This window comes from Lampetra planeri, chromosome 32, assembly GCF_965212315.1.
Source record: "Lampetra planeri chromosome 32, kcLamPlan1.2.h2, whole genome shotgun sequence".
NCBI classification, from domain to species: Eukaryota; Metazoa; Chordata; class Hyperoartia; order Petromyzontiformes; family Petromyzontidae; genus Lampetra; species Lampetra planeri.
The window spans coordinates 5,427,692-5,447,609 of record NC_136138.1 but is presented as its reverse complement, the minus strand read 5'-3'; the positions used below and the strand labels follow the sequence as shown (position 1 = coordinate 5,447,609).

At 50.4% G+C, this 19,918-nt stretch overlaps 1 protein-coding gene across 12 annotated transcripts in view; it reads left to right on the top strand.

The window, feature by feature from the left end:
* Positions 1–19,918, top strand: part of LOC144729367 (neuronal cell adhesion molecule-like) — a 211,979-nt gene that overhangs the window by 20,413 nt on the left and 171,648 nt on the right. The window contains exon 1 of one of the 12 annotated variants that reach the window (XM_078609573.1): positions 11,085–11,286. The exons of the other annotated variants lie outside the window; for them this stretch is intronic. The gene's annotated coding sequence lies outside the window, so the exon portion shown is untranslated. Of the gene's footprint in view, positions 1–11,084; positions 11,287–19,918 lie in introns of those variants that run through there. 12 annotated transcript variants of the gene reach the window in all.

Here is a 19,918-nt window from a genome sequence, read left to right as displayed (position 1 = left end):
GGTGCATCGCAGGATGACGCAGGGATTGCGGCCACTTGGGGGGGAGGGTGGAGGAGGGGGGGGATCATGACGACGACGACGATGATGATGATGATGAAAAACAATGTGGCTTGAGCCCATCCAGGAGGTGATAAGATATCCAAACACCAACTAGACACACACTCATTGCAAGGCATCGAGTCAGTATTTACCATACGTCATGCTTGTGGTAAAACATGCAAACAAACGTGATTTCATAATGTGCGTATTGTCCTTGAAATTGATTGGCCTACACGAGAGACAGCCGCCTTCATGGCCTTGTCCCTGCACCAGTGTCAAACCAGAGAACATCGCCTAAAGGTGAACAGCACAAAGGCGATGCAAGAAGGCTCCCATTAGAGATGGTTATGACGATGATGTGATGTGCTATGGATTCACACGGGACCCCTGCGTCATCCGCTAGAGACGCTGGCATTCACAAGAGCGTCAACAAAAGAATCGGTTCTTTCAGTATTAAATTGTAGCGATTTATCGGGACAATTAAGGGCGTAATTTTCTCATGGAATATTTTGCAGAATCCACCACCAAGCGCCGCCCCACTCTCTCCCCTGGCAATTAATTTCAGTTTTTTTCAGTTTTCATGTATTAGGTATAACCCTGTGAGCCATGCGGCTCTTGACTCAGGTGCAACCGCAACAAAACAAAAACATGAACAAAGAACATCTTAAAGTGACTACACGCAACAGAAAAATCCTGGAAAAAACACCGCATTGCAATCAATCAATCAAACTTTTTACAGGGTGTTTCAAAAAACTGTTAACACTTACATGGGACTGTCGTTTTTTTTATGGAAAAATAATGGCTAATACACTGTAACATAATAACAAATGTAATGTCAATAGTTTCAAAAAGTCAAAGAGTCTCCACTTGTTCGCCATCGTTGTCAACGCGTGCCTGGAATCTTCTCCAGGTGGTCTCCAGAGCCCGGGGGCACATTTCTCGTGGCATTGTTGAAAATTCTCAGAAGCGTTCACATTTTGTTGAAGCACCCAGTGTTTAACGACACCTTTCTTAAAACCACAAGGCCCCTGTTATGCAGAATGGTCCCCCATGAACATGTTTGTTACCACGCAATTAAAATTGTAATCAGGTTGATCTACAGCCAAATTAATTTAGTATTCATGTGCGAAAGCCAGGCTGAACAGGTTAACGTTTAAGTCATCTTTTTTAAAATAATCTGGACGGTCAGGCTAGTCCCTTGTCCAACGAGGTAGGGAATATTCCACATGGAGTTAGCCGTGCAAGCAGAGGAACGGGCTCCATAAGTGTAGTGAAGAGAGAGAGGGCAGCCTTTGGACAGCTCCATCCGAAACGAATCCCTGATGGTGACAATTCACCATTGAATCGAATCGCCGGGGGCGATGGCGGGGGGGTGGGAGGGGGACTGGTGGACAGATTGAATCGCTGCGTCCCCCCAGTGTTTGCCTCCATCGGCTTGATACGATGCCAATTTCCGGCGTAACGGGCGAAGGCGATTAGTACCGATGCGGAGGGAACTCCAGCAGCAGCCCAGCTGTTGATCAGTCGTAATGAGCGCTTGGTGCGGGCGGTGCGCGCCCACGCAATATTAACCAGGTAGCGCTCGCGTTTTGTTTACGCTTTGATGAACAATTATCCCGTTTGATAAGACCCCTGTAATCGGTCAGGTCTGGCGGGTAACTTGCCGTGTGTGTGTGTGCATGCGGGTGGGTGGGGAGCGGTGACGTAGTGGTTAGCGCACTGCGATCCGAACCCCACGACCCGAGTTCGATCGCCGCTCACGGCGAAGATCGCTGACGAGAATGTGAACCTCTCCTGGGCCTCCCACTAGATCAACTCAGCCTTAAACTTGAATCTGGTGCGGTGTGAAAATATCAGCACTGGGGTGTTGGCCACCCACCCCTTTGTGTGCCGTGCCGGCTTTCATAGGTGCTCGCTAACAGCAATTTCCCCAACTGTAAAAAGGTTTCATGGGGGATCTTTGTATTTTCTGCTTTCGCATATACTCTAAATAAGTACATCATAGCCGTGGCTTATTCGACTCGCTGGGCACCGAGGTGTGAGCGTATGTGTGAAAAGGTCCGATGTGTGAACGTCGATAAAAAATGACAGTTACGTACGGTGCGAAAGAAGTGCAACATACGTAAATACACTGGGCAGGTATAACTTGCTGGACGGGACGAAAATGAAGGGCACCAATTCTTTTCGCAAATGGCAAAGTTATTTGCGCGAGATTCAGCACACGACGACGTCACTGTTCGTGAAAAGGTCGCGTTCGCGAACGTCCGTACAGAACGAGTTGACGGGCCTGTGAGCGGCGAGCAGCGAGCGGCGAGCGAGGAAACGGTGTCAGGGGTTTCTGGCTGTCAGACGAGGACTCACGAGGTGAGTGTCGCGGGAGTGTTCGCGTGAACCTCGCCACGAGGCCGGGGGCTGCTCGTCAGCAACAACAACAACAATAAGAGAAGCGATGGCTTCTCTCCAGATGTCACAACCGGGTACCCGATACCCGTACCCGTCCGGGTACGGGTACAGGTAGCCGTTTGCGACCCTGGTGCGGCCGGGTACGGGTACGCCATGAGTCACTGGCAAGTTACCGTTTGTCACTCATTTCGGGTAGGGTACGGGTAGGGTACGGGTACCCATTTGCGACCCTGGTGCGGCCGGGTACGGGTACGGGTAAGGAATCAAAACCCGTTTGCGACCTCTGCTTCTCGCCCCTTTTGACTTCGCTCTCTGCCTTGCGCAGAGACGAGTTCCTTGCGCGGCTGGGCGCAGCCTCGATAAGAGGGCCCCATCTGGTCCACGTCTCACGGTGACAGCGATGGACGGCGCTGGCACGGAGCCACCAGACTCGCGGTGCCCCGTAAAAAAAAACGACATCAAGTCCGTGAACACACGAGGGGATTTAAAACACTTACACGCTACCCCCACCCCCCATCCAACCAACCATCGCCTCCACCAAAGACAAAGATCCCCCGTATTACCTCGAACAGATTGTTGGGGCAAGTGCTGCAAGCGAGCACGCATGAAGGACAGCAAGGCACGCGAATTGGCGGGTGGCCATCACAACGCCCGGCCGCCTTTGTCTCCCCTTGTGCTGATGTTCACACACAGCAGCAGGTACTCGTGTAAGTCTGGGTCGACCTAGAGGAGGCCCAGGATCGGTTCAAATATTCACGACTGTTATTCGCCGTGGGCGGGAATCGAACGCGGGTGGGTGGGTTCGTAGCGCAGTTGCGCTAAACCGCTGCACTAACGCTGCTGCCTCCTCAACCACAATCCCCACCACCGTCACCACCACCACCACAACAACCGCCTTCCCCGCAGCCCACCCCGCATCCCACCCCCGAACAGACATGCCTAGCTGAACATCATTTTTAGGACTGGCTGTAAAGATTTCAATTATTAAAATTTAATGGCAATATAAAGCGTCGCCTTGGAGAAAATGCGTTAAGCCCAACATCTGTGTCGCAATTTTGTGGGCAGACACCACCACTCAAAGTGGCTCGCGCGCGTGCCGTGGGAATCGGCGAATATCGCGCGGTCCAAAGGAGCTCTTCTCTCGCGTGGCATTTTGTAAATGAAACGGCGTTTTTTTTTAAGTTCAAGCTAGCTCGTAGTTGAAGCCGCCGAGCGCGCGGATCGCACAGTCAAACCTGTTGGGGCACGTTGCGAGACGCGTCCAATACTATTGACGACCCTGCCGCGCGCCATCTCTCTCTCTCTCTTTCTCGATTGTTATTTCCATCTTTATTGTCGCGCCGTCACCTCGCTCCGCGTCTTCTCCGAAAGGTGCTTCGTGTGTTCATCGGCGAATTCTCTTTCATTACCGACCTGTCTGTGTTCGTCCGTCCGTCCGTCACTCACCCGAGTCACTCGCCTTCATCATTCCCTCGCTCTCTTCGTCGAGTCAAGCGCTTTGCGTTTCGCTGCATTTGTCTCGTGCTGCCCGGACGCGTCGCGCTGCTAAACTCCACAACCGATGCCCTTTATTTCAACTAAACTTACATTGTTTATTTTATTTTACCATGGTAAGAACAAATTGAGCTATATAGCTTTTTTTCAGAAGTGACCTGGCCACAAATGATAGCTCAGCAAAGTGGAGTATCGTGTTGAAATGTATAGCAGCCAAGTACGGTACTCTAAACGCTCGTTTATAAATGTGGAGGGAAACCCCCCAAATATACAGGCGTTACGGTCGGGTTCGAACCCACGACTGCATGTAGACCAGGTGACGTAGTTAACATCTCGCCACGGTGGCACCCAGACTTACCCAGGAAAAGCCTCGCTGAGTCTCTAGACTCTTTTCCAAGAGGGTCCTGCTACCACAGAGATGTTTGGCCAAACTCAGCAAACGAGCGTTTGGCTCTGTGCGTGCGAGGAAACTGGAGAACTTGGAGAAAACCCCACCGCGCCATACGCTCAAGGGAGTAACCCAAAACTTTGCACGGATAGATTGAGGAATCCATCGCTGTTCTGCCATCTCTCGGCCACTTCACGTTCCCGCACCTGCAACGCTTGGTGTTTTCATCCAGTCTCCCATCCGAGTACTGATAGTAATTATGAATACGTAACATTCATAAAGCGTCATTCTACAAGGTATTGAAAGCGTTGTTGAAAACAAAATTAATAAATATTTGATCGTTTTCAGAGAGGGAAGAAAAACTAAGAAGTATGGGAGCTGTTTGAGTTTATGTCGAATTGTTACACAGGTGATGATGGTCCCGTGTCACCAGTTGTCCGGCTACTTTCCACGGGAGATCCGTGCTGCTGCGTAAGCAGCGGCAGCAGTAGCAAAACAAAATGAAAATTGCACAAACTAACAAGCGAGAACAGGAGTACTAACCAGGTCTAAACTCCACTTAGCTTCCAAAGTACTGAGGGGCATCGGGCACTTTCAGGGCGATTTTTGTCATTGGCACCGGGGGTCATTAAAAAAAACATGGTCTCAAAAGTGATCACGTGGATCGCAATGGGCCTGCAGTGAGCCTGCAATGGGCTCGCAATGGGCGTGCGTGCGGGAGAGACAATGAGTCGGCGCCGCTGGGACGAGGAGGAGCGAGCCAGGCCAGGTCTCAAACAATCGTCTGCGCAAACAATCGTCTGCGTTCCAGCAGGAGAGGGGCCCCTCCCCAGGCCTATGACACGTGGAATGCGCCCGATCTCCGTCAGATTCTCTGATGCTGAGCAGGGTTCGAGCCTGAGCAGTGCAGCAAGTCTGGACTGCGGCCGACGTCAAAGATAAACATCTCATTCTAGATTTGAAGCTTTCGTGACTGCAAGTATTCATATTCTTGGCTTTTTTCGGTAAAGTCACGTAGGTAAACGTGACTTTACCGGAAAAAAAACCTAAGAATATAAACATCTCACGCGGGAACCTCCCGACGACCCTCCCGGTGTCACCCTTCCACATCGCCATCAACAGAATCGGGACCGGGCCACGTGACCGATGCGGCCACCTGATGCCACGAATGGCGCCGACAAAGATTCGGCGGCCTGCGAGTGGCACGGCCACCGATCCCGGACCGTCGACCCACACCGTGGACACTCCGCCGCCGCTGGCTGCTGTCTCCGCTCCTTTAAAGGGGGGCGATGGGCGAGATCCACTCTGCTTCTGAACAGGCAATTGAGTGGATAACAAATCTAAAATTACACCTTTAATCTGCCGCTTTGAAGGAATGAGAAGAAGAACAAAGAAGGGCCATGATTGCCTGACATCACGATGTGTTACGAAAGAATGAGTGACCCCCATGCGCAAGACGAAGACGGGTGTAGTCGTCGTCGTTGTCGTAGGCGATGTGGGCGGTGCACCTCAAACTCTGCTGTTGTTCTGCACTGAAGCTTGGTCGATTATCCGTAATGGTCCACAATGGGGGAGGTGGGGAGGTGTAGGAAAGCCCTCATCCAGCAGTGGATTAAACAGAGAGGTGCCTGTAGCGGTTAGTACAGAAGACATTGTCTGGTGTTATCAGGTTATACGTGAGGTTTTCTTGGGCTAACAAGCTTAAATAAAATAAATAAACACGTAATTTTCTACTTTCATTTTATATAGCGTCATTCATGCTAATAGCATCCCATAACGCTGTACATTAATTATATATGAGGACCAAATCCCGTATAAAGCCGCTGCTAAGCGAATGCTAACCCCTGCTAACAAGCAACATCTAAAATTCATAATCGAATTAAGAAATGGCACCGAAACACAGAAATACGAACAAATAAATCATCTTCTGATCCCAGTTTCCCCAATCTCATTGGGAGGACTCTGCTGGCTGAGGGAGTTACACGAGGAGGCGACTTCACCTCCTCGTGACTTGTCTAACAACATTTGGGTCATCATTGGGAATTAAAAAAAGACATTTGTGAAAAATCTGCTCAATATACGAGGAGAGCATGACTCCCAAAGCCGGATTGTAATTGGGATGAAAGCCCTTCCGGTTATAGGGAATGTCCAGCATTAATGCACGTAATAATCATAATCGTCATAATAAAATCACAATGATAATCATGATAAAATATACACCGTACATTATCTTTCATGTATACGGTGGTACCGTAGTTAGCGCACTTCACAATAAAAAAAACGTCGATCCAAGTTTGATTCTTAGTCACGGCTAATATCAGTCGCGAGTGACATCTGTGCCCGTTCTAGACCCACCTGCCCCCCCGCCCCCCCCCCCGCCCCCCATCTTTACTGACCTCCACTGACCAGCAGGGCAGACGCATGGTCAAACAATGCCCAATGACCCACCACGGCTTTAGTGTTCAGTTTGTTGTCCTCCCCCCACCCAACACCCTCACCGATTGACAACGATTGCCGACGCACGATGCGAAAGAAGTCCCAGCAAACATTGGCATACTTCGCGCCTTCCTCCAGCGGCGGACTGCAAAAAAAAGTTCTCGGGGAAGGAACTTTCGGAGCGCTGCGCTCTGACGCGTCGTCAGAAATGCATCTGAGAAACGCGATCACGTGCACAGGTATCGGGCGGTTCATTAAATGCGAGTAAATTTATAAGCTGGAGCGGACAACGAACACTTTGCGCGGGGCAATGCGATGAACGCAACTTTTCCAATTTTCCAGTCGATGCAGCGGCTACGGCCAGATTGTTCGAATTAGATTTCATCTTAAACACAAAGAGGCAAACGCGAATTCAACAGCAACCCCACCCCCCCATATAAACGGCGCGGGGAGAAAATGCGCATTCATAAACGACCGCGGTAAATCAGGGGGAAACGCGTGAGAAGAGCTGTCAGAACGTAACCGTCGCGAATTTAATCTTCTCTCCGGACTCTTTGCGGACGCTGACGACTTGTCTGACCCAAACGCGTCGAGGGCTCCAGGCAGCAAACGAAGGGAGTGAAGCAAAATCTCAGCTGCACGGCAACTTCCTGAAGCTTTGTTTACATTGTACTGCACTTTATGCAATCTGCTCCACTGCCTCTACTTGCCTCAAGCTCACTTTCCTTTCCAGATATTAAATTACGCTTCATGTATATTTATAATACTTAAGGGGAATTCACCCTCTTTACTTCGCCTTCTTTGCTTATGCATTATATATGTTTACATTTTTGCCCGGATTTATTGCATTTCAAATGTTGTCCAATGGTCAGCACCACTGGACTTTCAATCCAGAGGTCCCCGATTCGATCCCATCTCCCGGTGTGGCAGCTGAAACAGGTGCGAGTCTCTCAAATCCCCTACCGCCCACCCCCAGTGGGCCTCACCTGGACAAAAAAAAACATTGTTCGTGGTTTTTATCTTTATAGTTTTACCAGGAGGGCTGTAAAACAGGCGAATTGATAGGGACACAACAACCAAAGCTCATTCGAGGTCAACTCCGATTATTTTCCTCTGAATCCTAGACTCGGTTAGCGCGTTGATTCGCTCGAGAGGAATTGATACCGAATCGAGATTTGTAAAAGTGGTCATGCCGGTTTTTTTGTTGTTGTTGCGACCAGCCGGCACAGTGGCACGTGTGAGAGGACTACTGAGCTCCCTTGCAGGTTTCTTTTTTTTTCGTCGGCCTTTGGAGCCCATTGCACTAAAATTGCACCAGGCTAATTTTAGGGCAAATTGTTGTTGCCAGACGTCACCGTCGTCACGGGTAAATGTGCCTGCTGGGCCATCTTCTATTTGCAAAACAACCAAGGCAGCAGCATTAAGCAGATTCATGGCTTCTGCGTCACTCTTTATTTAATTAGTAAATGGGCGCCACGGTGGTGTGATGTTATCTCCCTCGCCTGGTATGCAGGAGGTCGGGGGTTCGATCCCCGACCCTGATGCCTGTATATTTTGAGTTTGTATGTTCTCCCCGTGGTAGCGTGGATTTTTCTCCTGGCCCTCGGGTTTTGCCCTCCACATTTAGGAACATGCATCGAGATTATTTAAATAAATTTGCTTGCTATAAATGTCCAAATGATAGGCCACTTTGTTGAGCTATCATTTGTGTCCACGCCTTTGTGTAAACGCGCCTGGATTACTGATATTCTTTGTATGCCGAGCTGCTTCGTGGACTGTTTCGGAAACTGCAGCTGGTGCAGAATGCGGCTGTCCGCATGCTTAAGACGTGTTAGCCGTGTCTAGCGCATAAAACCAATCCTCTGTAATCTGCACTGGCTACCAGTCAGCCATCGCGTACAATGTAAGTTAGCTGTATTGACTTACAAAGCACAAAACCGCCTTGGTCCTCAGTACCAGCAGACCGTTTGGTCCCCCAGACGCCTGATAGATACACACCTCAGACAAGGCCCCGTGCGCTCAACCTGGAATGTTTCATTCTACGCCGGGCGGTAGCAGGGGCCTTCTTGAGTGCGGCGCCTAAGATGTTGGTTGGATCTCTCCTCTGCCGGCTCTCAGATTGGCACCGAGCACCGAACAGTTCAGGAAACTCTGCAAGACAATTTTTGTTTAATCCTTTTTCGCTTTTCCTTGAGTATGTCCCCTCATTTTGATGGGGTTTTTTTTACGTGTGTCTTCATTGTATAGGTAGGACTACCTTCGTTTAATTCATACTGTAAAGGATTGCGATGCTTTCTTTGGTGGGGCTAATTTTTTACCAAAAACATAATATGAATGAATTAATTTAGGAAAATAAGTGAATACCTCAGTGGACTTTGGCTGGTGGGATGGGGATGGTTTATTGTTATTTGTACAGTACGTGTTTGGATGATTTGTTTACATGTCTTATACTGTGCACTACTATCATGGTGTTTTACTGTTTGTTGTTGTAACGTTCTTACCCGCCCCTGCTGGACATCTTTAAAAAAAGAGCTTCATAGCTCATCGGATTTCTCCACTATGAATACATACTCTGATTCTTTCCAGCGTGCGTTTTGTCCTCGTGCTTGTCTAATGAGCGGATGATTATGTCACGTTACGAGATACCACAGCGCGACCCCTGCCACGGTGGTCGGGATGGTCAGCAGACTGGGGGCTTGCAATGAATGCGCGCACACACACAGGGTCGCGGGTTCTATCTCCCGCGCCCACGTCTCTCCAGCCAGCGGTACACCAAAACAATGGTTCAGTCACAGTCATAGTGTGGTTACTCCCACCTCTTCCAAGATGTCTCTGGTCCAACGTCTTGGAAGAGGTCGGCTAAATATCTTCCCTGGAAGGTATGTCTTAGAAGCTACCTCTCTGCGTGTTGGAGGCCCTTCTGCCAGCAGTGACTTGAGCAAGACGTTGCAGGGCTGAAGCTCTGTTGCCTTATCTTGAGATCGCATATTTGTGGCCTGCATCGCTGTAGACAAACAGGGCAAGTGGGCATCACGAGCAGAGAAGAAGACACCCCGCTAATAATCAATGGTGCTCTGTTTGCACAGCGAGTGGCAAGCTGACACCAGGGCTGCTATAAAGCGTCTTGGCAGTGTATGAGCGCTCTCGTGTTGAGGTAGCAACAACGAATGGTGGAGCGGAAGTGTTGTGATTAGCACGGTGCCCTACGAACCTGAGTTCGATTCCCACTTTAAGGCCAACACCGGTGATGATTGCCTGAACCGGTCCTGGACCTTACCTGGGTCGACTCAGCCTAAAATGAGTACCTGGTGCGGTGTGTAAACATCGCCACTTGGGAGACAAAGTCGGACGGGAGTAGTGCTGGCCACCCACCCCCTCGTGTGCTGTGCCGGCCTTCATAGGCAATCGCTAAGATCACTTGCCCCAAATGTGTGTTGAGGCTATACAGGAATCTTTGTCTTTGTATTGGTACTGCAGTGAGAAGTGGTGATGGTGATGCGGTAATTAGTGCTCTGTTCTACAAACCCGGACACCTCAGTTTAATTCCCAGCCGCTGTTAACATCAGTGACAAAGTGATATCGAGTGTAGCGGTTAGCGCGCTGCGCTACGAATCTGCCCACCCACATTCGATTCCCGCTCAAGGCTTTATGGGGGATCTTTGCCTCGTATGTGTGTTGAACTTCTTTCGCACTGTACGTAGCCAACCATGCTAATCGGCGATGCGGGGGAAGGACAACAAACTAAACACAAAAGCAGTTCTAAAGAGGTGAGTTTTCAATCTAAACTATTTAAAAGTGCATATCTCCAGTGGCAGCGGAAGGAAGAGAGCGTTCCAGACGGTCGCGGAAGCGCATCTGAAAGCGCGCGATGCGGTGACCACCACCGTCTTTGCTCGACGGCTCGCAGCCAAAAGCCGCTTCTGCGAGCACGAGCGGAATTCGCGTAGCGGTGGTTTACGCTCGCGTGTTCAGAAGAAGCGACTGGCAGGACTATTCTGGCTGATTGTTTTTTTTTCCCTTCTGCTCTAAGTTAAGATTACACCGACAACAACAAAAAAACACAAAGAACTGCTTTGGATTTGTTTTAATCTCAGTTTGTTTTTAGCTAAACCTCTCTTTATCTCCAAGTCAGGGGTGTCTTTAATTCTTAGACAAGGCTGACTTGCTTAGCCCATTGACCTCATTTACAGAGAGAGAGAGAGGAAGGAGAGGGAGGGAGGTAGGGTACGGCAACTGCAAACAAAACACACACGGTGGCTCATATCTGAGCGGTAGCCAATGAGAAGAAGGCTCCCTTGAGTGTAGACTCCCTTTACAGACGCCGCAGTAGGCACATGCACCCCCACCCCCCCATGCTCGCGGAGCGTCCGATCGTCGACCGCCCGCTGGGGGTGTATTAGAAGACGCGCGTCTTTTGCTGCTGCTGGTCTCGCGGGGCTTCGATAAGAGGCGGCCTCTGACGTCGGGCGTTCGTGGACAAAAGGGAGGCTTCTTTCCGCTACCTGTCGATAACCGTCGGCCCGCAGGTAAATATAGAAGGAGCTGCGTACACCCGCATTGTGCCGCGCCTGATCTGCCCAGCGCCGCCCGCCCGCCCGCCCGCCCGCCGATTTGCGCCGCTCTTGAGATGGTGTTGTCTCTTGCTGTTGCGTTGCGCTCGATCGCCACGATGTCCCGACCGTGTCGCTCCCAACGCGCTGTGAGTATCAACTGAGAGCCAGCCCCCCCCACCCCGCCGCGTTCTCCCGCGACGCTCTCTGTCATCCGCATGGGTGGCGAGTGTTATTTTCCAGTCGTACGTTGCTTACCCAGTCTCGCGCCCAAATCAATAGCAAAGAATATTTGACCAGGGCTCACTGAGTTATATAGCTTTTTATCAGAAGCGACCTGGCCACAAATGATAGCTTAACAATGTTTCTTATCATGTGGAAATTTATAGCAGCCAGTTGTTCTAAATGTGGAGGCAAAAAACCGGAGGACCCGGAGAAAAGGTGTCAGGGTCGGGATCGAACCCACGACCATCCTGTATACCAGTTGAGAATCGCGGTCGTGTCCTGCATTTCGATGCCATATACACATTCGAACCGCGACTCGAACGGGATTGCATTCTGTTCTTCACGGCCAGTCGTCTCTCCAGGGTGTTTCTCATGACATGAGTAGCGCGGCTTTGGCGTTTGAATGCGGGCGCGCATGTGGAAGATGATGGCAAGAGAGGGTAACACAACTCGGAGGCTCTTTGCAGAGCGTGGCAGGGCAGCGCTCTGGATGCAATCGGGAAAAAGACGAGCTTTCGATTGGAGGCAGTTTCACCGGGTCGGACATTGGGGTGGCAAAGCGACACTGGATGTCCTATGGACAAACTATCACCAACCACTGGACGTTGGAATTTCCACCACTGGCTCAAGGCTTCAAGTGGAAAATAATCACGGTGCAATGTTCGTTTGAATCGGGGAGAATCGTTGGGGGGGGGTTCTCAGATATGGGTTGGTGACAAAATCACCCTGAGTGCATCCGATCTCAGCAGACGTTTCCGACACAAGCGATCGGAACGTCGTCGTTTTTGTTGTTATTTTTGTTATATTCTTTGAACCCATCTTCGTGACTTTACCGAAAGCCCCAAGAATATAGTAGTTTATAGTACTCATCCACCCACCCACTCACACACCTACCGACCTACAGTGAGGGAAAAACGTATTTGATCCCCTGCTGATTGTGTACGTTTGCCCACTGACAAAGAAATGATCGGTCTATAATTTTAATGGTAGCTTCATTTGAACAGTGAGAGACAGAATAACAACAACAAAAATCCAGAAAAACGCATGTCAAAAATGTTATAAATTTATTTGCATTTTAATGAAGGAAATAAGCACGTGGTCAGATGAGATGTACCTCTCTAGCTGCCTATGCGGCCCGCTCGTCAGCCTCTCCGCTGACCTAAACACAAACGCGGCCCGCGATGCGCTGAAGCGGAGAGCGCCGCTTCACACCACGGGGCGAGCCGTTTCTGCGCAGGTGCGCGTGGCCCGCGACTGTGAGATTGTGAAATCGCGAAGCCAGGTGGGCTTGTTTGCACACGTGCTCAAGTCGCACGTTCGGGGTCGTAAAGGAGACTTTGCTGTATAATCCCCCCCCCCCGCCCGCCACCCACGGCTGCCGCTGCCGCTACCTGATTTGTAAAGGGGGCGGCCACGTCAACGTTGTTTTTTGAGTGTCGATGATGGTGGTGGTGGTGATGTATGGCCAATGAAGAGAAACTGCTAAACGATTTAGCCTTTCGATTGTCTTAAGATATACCCACTCACTCACTGGCCCATTCACTAACCCACTTACTCGCCCACCCACCCACGCACCCATTAACTCACCCACTCATCCACCAATTCATCCACCCACCCAATCGCTCACCCACTCACAAATTCACTCATTTACTCACCCACTCACTCACCCACTCACGCACACACAAACGTACTCACTCGCTCACTCGCTCACCCACCACATTCACGTGCATATAGGAGAGAGTAATTTCCAATTGTGCATCAGGTGTCTGAATCGTCCGTGGTTTGTGCCGATACGGCTAAGCGCTGTCCATTGTTTTTGAGTTATTTTTGGTTAAGATGCAGTGTGTCTGTGAGATGAGTTTGAGCGGAATGCGTAGTTTTATTGCGTGATTCTGTCACCTGCCTCCCTATTTACATATCCACTGCCCAACATAAGTCCGCAACTGCCTGTAAACTGACCTGCCTATTTTCCTGTCTCTCTGGCTGATCACTAAACCACTTACCTACATACCCTTCTTCCAACACATTAACTTACCTGCCCACCCACCTACCTATCTACCTACGTACTTACCTATACAACCTCCTACCCACCCGTATACCTTCCTGCTTGCCTGCCTACCAGCTTGCCTGTTTTCCTCTATCCTCTTTCGAACGGTGCGAAAGAAGTTCAACATGCATACATATCTACCTATCTGGTTACCTATTCACTTACCAACCCACCCGCCCACCTACTACTGGTCCTGACACTTTAGTAACTCGTCCGTTTAACCTCACCGGCCTGACGGAGTTCGCGAGCGGCGTGTTTTGCGAGTATCTACGACGTGCTTGCAAATCTGCCGTCGCCACCGCCGTTATTTGTGCCTGTATTGTGCGTTCGGCGCCGCGGGGTGAAATCTTTACGCGGCGGTAGCGTGCACACGACGACGCCGTGAGTCACACGCTGCATGCCTCCGCATTCACAATTGTTCTGGGCGGGACAATATCATCATCATCATTACCAACCATCATCGTCGCCTTTTTCATCATAATCGCCGCCGTCACCATCAATAACAACGACAGTAATAATACAGTTGCAAGGGATCAGGTGGAGTCCAGCAACCTCGCACATCACCGCTGGCGACAAGGCCTCTTCCACGAGAAGGGAGCTCCAGAGAACTCCCTCTCGAGCCTGTTTTGGCCTACTCTTCCACGCTTGGCGAGACGTCTCGGAAGACGTGGGAGTCACCCTCACACTCCGCCCCAATCAGAGCGCAGGTGACCTGCCAGTCGATCGACCCCGTCGCAACCGTGAATACCGCTGGCTGGACAGAGGCGGTTGGCGTTCGTTTGAACTTTCAACTGTCGCGCCACGAGGTCGAATCCCCACCGCCGATTAGCACGGTTGGCTATATGTACGGCGCGAAAGAAATTCAACACGCATACGTACTTACAACCGGGCGACCTGTGCCATCGCAAGTCCGCGGCGCTACCCCATGACACCAGGCGCAACAACAACAACAACAACGCGAGAAACACGGTATAACAACAACAACGACGCGGTAAACACGCTTTACCCCCACGCTTTACCGCCACCCAGCCCTCCCCTCCACCATGAGAGCCACACAACCTGTGGTGCGTCTGGGCTCGGCTGGCGCAGACAAGAGCCCAGCACCGCCGAGTTGGTGTCGGCCAAAGGTCAAGACCGCACGTGCGGCCTTTAAAATAAACTCCTTGCACTGTGCCGTGCATACAAAACATTTTATTGTACAATTATTTGCTGGCACGGTGCATTGTGGGAAGGTTTGATCAAGTGTGTCGTCAAGCAGGGGCGCCATAGTGGCGAGATGTTCACTATCTCGCCTGGTATACAGGAAGTCGTGGGTTAGCAGGGACGCCACGGTAACGAGATGTTCACTATGTCGCCTGGTATACAGGAAGTCGTGGGTTCGATCCCGACCTTGACGCCTGTATATTTTTAGTTTGCATCTTCTCCCCGTGGTCGCGTGGATTTTTCTCCAGGTCCTCCAGTTTTTCCCTGCACATTTGGAAACATGCGGTTAGAGTATTTGGCTACTATACATCTCCACGTGATAAACCACTTCGTTGAGCTATCATTTGTGGCCAGGTCGCTGCTGACAAAGAGCTATATAGCTCAGTGGGCCTTACCAGATAAAATAAAACAAATTAAATAGTTGAGTCACAACCATCACCTGCAAGTGCATTCCTGGGCCCAATGACCACATCAATATAAAAAGAAATACTAACAGCTACTAACAGTTTTTTTTCATGTAATTCTCATCAGGTCCCATGGTGTAAAGTGCAGTCACCAGCCCTTATTGTCAACTCTATCTGTTTGGCATGAAGGAGGTCCATTGCCCTAAACGTCGTCTGTTTATATATTTTTTCCTGTTAACGGTCACAGGGTTCTTATATATGTGCTGATGCATCACTGCCAACGCAGTGTCACCAAATGATGTTATGCCGACCTGTCACTTGCTTATAACTGCACTTGAAATTAGATTTGATATCATATATCCTTCTCTGTTTACATATAACTACTACAGTATAGTCATCCTACGTCTGTTTAATGTTTCTCTAGCTTAAATGTTGTCTCTGTACGTTGTGATCAGTCTAAAACAACATGCTCATGGAATGGAAATATTTAACTTTCATTTATTTGTGTGTCATAGTTTCTATTCATGGCTGATATCAGAGCGGTGAGCAATATCGGGGCCGGTCCTGGGCCTCCTCTAGGTTCACTCAGCCATAACCAAGTACCTGGTGAGGCACGTACACCAGCAATGGGAAGACGAAGGCCGAACCGGTGGAGTACTGCTCACACCGCCGCCTCGTGTGCGATTCCAGACTATAATAGGCGCTCACTAACAGTACTTGCCATCTCTAGCATTCTGTGTAACCAGGGGGAAGGGGGGGGTGGTCCTTGTGTTTTATGTGCACGTGCACACGTGCATGTGCGGACATGCTTCATCAATGTGCCCGCAGGGTGAGCATGGCACCCTACCGTAGCAATGCCATGGCAAGAGTGTGTTCATGCGTATGTGTGTGTGTACAGCCGTCGGTTTTATTCTCTCTGTGATGCAAGATTGGAGGACTGCGGCTCGTGTGGAATTCTGGTCAGTCACTTAGTAAAACCGCGCGGCCTTCTGAGACCGCAGCGTCCACCTCCCACGGTTGCCAGTCTCGTAGGCGCGAGTCCATGCGGTGGCGATCGTGAATCCGAGTGTCCCGCTTGAGCTGAGACAGCCACGTGGGGGCCACGTGGGCGTCCGCGTGGTCTTCTCCTTCCTGGCTGAATTTACTACTTTAAGGAGCCAAGAATCTTCTTGGTTCTTTCGTTAAAGTCACGTAGAATGGAAATAATAAAATAATAAAAATAAAACATAATAAAATAATTCTCACGACGTTTCGGCCACAACGCAAGCAGCCGTCCTCATGTGGAGAACAGGTCTACCTAAAGAACCAAGAAGACGATTCACTGCAGTCACGAAAGCTTTAAATCGAAATTGAGTCAAGAATGTCTGCGTGTCCCGCGCGTGACGTCACTCCACATGGGGCACCCCCCCTCCCCTCCTTCATTAATAATCATGAGCTGAACTATTTCTCTGTTGAATATTTCAGATTTACTGCAATATACACCCGTCCTTGGACGGGCAAACAAGCTAGTAATAAATAATAAGAATACTTTTAGTAAATCTTGACTTAACGCTTTCGTGACTGCAGGAATTCATATTCTATAGGTTTGAACCTATCTACGTGACTTTACCGAAAGACTCAAAGAACATAATACTTTTAGTACTTGTAGCGCGGTGCCGTCGCACGGCATTCGCTGAGGGGGGCTGGCCGACGTGAAGCGACGCAGAGGCCCATGTTCCTCACCCCCAATTAACGTAGTTGGCTACATACGGTGCAAAATAAGTCCAACGTACCTACATTGGCCAATTACATTTGGAGGAAACCGCACTCGGAGAAAACCTACGTGTGCGAGGAGGCAACACTCTATCCTTTACAGACGGAACAGGAAGAGTCCACATCGTTGATCCATCTTCTCCTGGCAAACCAGGGCATGGCACCTCCCTTACAACCCATGGCCCACGACGCTGCAGAGTCCTCGTGCCGATGTGAACAACGCCAGTCAGGCCTAGCAACCCCAGCGACGGATTCCTGGTAGCTCGCTGCTCAAAGAAGCAAATGGGGCCAACACTGATTGTTTTGAGGCAGCAGTAGAAATTCACTTTGCCATGACAAGAGATATTTATTTTCTAGAAGATTACCGTGATAATCCATGCCAAATTCTCTTTCGTGGAATTGGTGGAATATCCCGATGCAAGCCCGATCCTCCTGAGAAAATATTCTTGAGACCCTGTGAGGCTTTGCTGGGTAAATAAACGGCATCTTAAATACATAGCATTGCTGTACAGTATATACACATACGAAATCTCACATGACCTCAGTTAGGTGAGGCAAGTTCAATCAAACATTTATCAATTCCCAAAATAGCATTGAGCGGCAGTGCTCATCTTTGTAGACTTTCCAGAGCCAGTGGTGGAAATTCCACATTCCTATGGTGAATCCTAGTGGGGTGGAAAAAAAATACGAATGACAAAAAATTCGGGGTGCACAAATGTTCACGAGACGTCGTTCATTATGGCTCCATTTGGAATTAGACCTCGCTATCTGCGTCCAAACGGTATCTATTCCAAAGTTAGTAATTTCTTTTAACTTAATTGCAGCTGGAAGGGCGATTCCACCTGGTGCCCACTGCCCCCACCCTCCACTCCCCCTCCAATGCCCCCCCTCCACCCCTTCCACCAAGGCCAAACTTTCTGGGCAACCTCCTTCTCAATCCCCCGGCGAGGAGCGAGCGGGGCCCCTCGGCGCTCCCGCGTTGCTCAAGGCCGCCGGTCACACGTGCCCCGCTCGTATGTCACGGCCAGCCCCGTGCACAATGAAGCATCGTTTGTCGCGCGGCATTGTCGGCAGCCGCGTCCTCTCATTGGCACCGCCTTCAAATCCTCCACGCAAAGGTCAAATTAATTTTGTACGCGTCATGGCCACGCTCCGCGCCGCGGCGCACGGCACAAATTCTGCTGAAGTTTAGGTTTTAAAAATTTTCGGCCTGTCAGCAATTTTAATTATTCACTCTGCTCCCGCTCCCCCACCACGTCGCTCACCAATTACCTCCGCGTTTATTTTATTATTCAATTAAGGCGGCAAGGTTGTTTGGTTAAGGCCATGGGCTACGGCCAAGCAGAGAGCGCGGCGCAATTTCGCCGTAACGGATCTGCGAATCATTGCTGGGGGTGGGGGGCGCTGCCGAAACCGTGCCAATTAAGACGGCGACGGCACCGCCGTCACCGAGAATTCTGGCACCGAGCAGCCGCGCGTTTGATTGTCGTGCTGCAGACAAGCAGCGGCAGCGGTGGCAGCAGCTGGTGGCAGCAGCGGCAGCAGCAGCAGCAGCCCTCGCCCGGTATCTAGCGGGCCGAACGTCTCCCACAGCCCATTACGGGAGCCTCCGTCTCACCGTAATGCCGTGGAATGAAGTCCCCGAGGTGCCGCCTGCCGTCTGCCTGTCCGACACACGCACGCCACCGCCGTGCCTTCACGCCCTGCGAAATCCACTCCTCCGGCTCGTCGTCCTATTATTATCGGGTGTGGGGCGGGGGAGAAGCAGAGGGTGCGGGTTTGGTGGAGGAAGAGAGACGGCTTTAATTGGGGCTTTTGTCGTCAGATTGTCGCATCTTCGCCAGGGAGCAGCGCGTGTTAAGGGGGCGGCTGTCCCTCGGATTAAATGAGGGATTTTCCGGGTCGCTCGTGTGGACGCCGATATTTTTGCTCGCGAGGTGAAGGCCGTGCGCTGAAAAGTAACGACGGACATGGGGCAAATGGTGGGCGGACTTTTGGTTGGGTGATAACGGATTCGCGGGCGGTGGGATTATCCTGAAGCCAAAATCGAACGCGTTTCTCCAATAATTCTACCAATGTAGAACCTTTGACGAATACGATTTTTTATAATATAATAATCATGCCTTTTTGTCATCCAAAAATGCCCCGCTCAGTCTTTTTCTCTCGGAGGGCTCTGCATTGGAACATTTGGCCAATTCCATTAACGAGCGTTTTGCTACACGAGTGAGGAAATCAGAGAAGCAAAAAAACTCCAGCGACCCATCCCCGTCGCGGCGACCGCACGGTTTGGTAGCAATACAAGCGGCACTGCTGCCCTCCCCCCACCACTCCGGTGGCACGGCTTCCACGCTGGACTCGCAATCCAGAGGTCGAATTCGGTTCGACTCCATCTCCCGGTGCGGCGGTTAAGATAATTGGGCAGGTTTCTCTGAGTTGCTCGCAGTGACCTTGATGAGGCCGCGTGTTTTGGGGCCCAGATGCTGCTTTGTGCCCCCGAGATCATCGTCGCTGGGACTCGTGACGCTCGCCGCGCTCGCCGACTATTGCTGCTGGAATTTGAAATATCAATCCCCGATTGGCTCGTTGTCAAATATGTTTGGTGGGGTATACATATTTTTGTTAATCTCTCGTTAAAGTACATGTTATCGAAAGAGCATGCCGTTAACAGGTCAGTTTGACCTGCACAGGTTGATTGCTACCCCTGTGAACGCAAGACGGCACGTGCGGCTGGCAGTCAGAAAGGATCCGAGTTAAAATCCCAGTTAAGGTTAGCGGTCGACTCAACCCACCATCATCATCATCCCTCCAGGGTCAATAAAATAAGTGAGAAAAATCTGAATCAGTATGTATAATTTTTTCAGAATCTATTTTATCCTGGAGGAATCCAATGAGCTCTTAAACTCTTTGTCACAGATGCCCAGGTAGGGGCGGATAAGAGCGTTACAACAAATGATGGCCACGCATGGCTTCAGAAACG